The sequence below is a fragment of the Pteropus alecto genome, unplaced genomic scaffold, assembly GCF_000325575.1.
Source record: "Pteropus alecto unplaced genomic scaffold, ASM32557v1 scaffold97, whole genome shotgun sequence".
NCBI classification, from domain to species: Eukaryota; Metazoa; Chordata; class Mammalia; order Chiroptera; family Pteropodidae; genus Pteropus; species Pteropus alecto.
This window is the reverse complement of record NW_006439713.1, coordinates 505,153-507,074: the sequence shown is the minus strand read 5'-3', so window position 1 is coordinate 507,074 and position 1,922 is coordinate 505,153.

The window sequence follows — 1,922 nt, the reverse complement described above, 5'->3', positions numbered from 1 at the left end:
ATCTCGAGGGCCCTGAGAAGGGCTGGCTGCCGAGCAGCCCGGGCACGGGGTCCAGCCGGTGCCGGGGAGGTGGTGGCTGTCAGGAGCCCAAGGGTGGTGGGGGTGGTGGGTGGAGGCGCTCTGCGTCTTTGTCAGTGATGGTGTGCGGGCTCCCTGTCAGTGCTCGCCCAGCAGCACCCCGATCTCTCCATCTGACCATGTGCACGTTAACCTCCTGGAGTGCGACCAGCCGCCCACGGCGAGAAAGGGCCCCGCCCCGGCTACTCTCCGCTCGGCCCACCTCATCCATCGCTCCTCTGCCAGCTCATGCCCACAAACTCACGAACGGGCCAGGTACCGTCTGTGTTTCACAGTGTCCCCACCAACATCCTCTCCCTGTCCCAGGCCCCAGCCTGGTGCCCACACTGCACGGAGCTGCCGGGTCCCTCGGCCTCCTACACACAGAGACTGTCCCTCAGTCCGTCCTATCTTAGAGGCCATGACGCCTCTGAAGGGTGAGCCCTGTAGACTGTCTCATGTGGGTTTGCGTGACGTCTCGCGGGGTCCTGCATGTTGGCAGGGGCCCCACAGCGGCGATGTCCATCCTCAGTGCATCTCGGCAGGAGTGATGACCGGGAGGCTGACCTCGACCACCAGGCTGGGGTGCTGTCTGCCGGGTCTTTCCCGGTAGAGGCACAGCGGTCCCTTTGTGATTGATACCTGTCCTGGGAGGTATCTGCAGCTGTGCAGGCACCTGCCGCTCTGACGTCGGTGGCACTTGCCAGAGACAACCGTTACTGCGGCCTCCGCCCGGCAGAGATTTCGTGTTCATTCCAGCCCTTCCCTCCACGGTCACTGCTTGGGTCTCCCCTGCGAGGACGCCCGTCCCTTGTCCACGGCTCCTCTGATCGCTCGGTGATTTACTGACGCCCGGATCCATGGCTGTCCACGGTCTGCTCTGGGCGACCACCCACTTCCATTGTGCAAACCGTTCCAGCTTTGGCTGCTGGCGGCTCCTGCAGGCTGGTCCCGCCTTCTGGCCACGGGCGCCCCGTCTTTTTCGAGCACGCCCTTATTTTCTGATCTCACCAAGTGTGCCAGGCTCGGCTTGTACTTTTCCTGCCCTGGTCCTGGAAGGGACCGATTCCCCGGGGACCGCTGGCACGCACACAGGTGGACCCCACAGACACTGCAGGCCGGGCTCCAGACCACAGCCAGAAAGCGCGTTGGAACCTTTTTGTGAAAAACACATCTGCTCAACTGAAGCCGAAAAACTAAACGAAAATAAAAAACAACACGGCTGTGAAGCCTGTGCTAATGGTGCCTAAAAACCAAGGTTTGGGTGGCGAGGGAGCTCAGTGCGACTGAGACGTCACCGTCTTGGCAGACAGCTCGGCCACACCGTGTCTAGACCCACCTGAGCACAGGTGCGCTTCGGAGTTTGCTGGTGTCTATCCGCATCCACACGTGCTAAGAACCACAGCCCACGCTGCTTTCCAGACCCCCCTGCAGCATCACCGGCCCCCGCAGCCCTCCCCTCTCGCCCGGGACGTCTTCCTCCAACGGCGAGGACCTGGCCTCCTCATCCACTGTGTACGCACCTATTTATCGAATCCTACTGTGCACACAAAGCCATTTCGGTATTGCTAATCCATACCCGAGGGAAACAAGTTCACTATCAAAAGTACGTATTTTGTCCAGCTTTCCCCTTATCCGGTCAAAATAGTGTTTCCAAAGTGATCCAACTTGGTCCCTTCATTCCCCACCCGCTTCGGAGGGGTTCAGTTACTGCTGTGGAGGAGAGTGAGGTTCACCTGACACAACATGCTTGGTCTTCATTATTTGGGGTGTACGTTACTATGGTTCCAAAAATGTGAGCCTCACAAAAAAAAAATCCCTGGGAGAATGTTGCCCCCCTAACCCTGCTTCTCCGCTTCTATCCC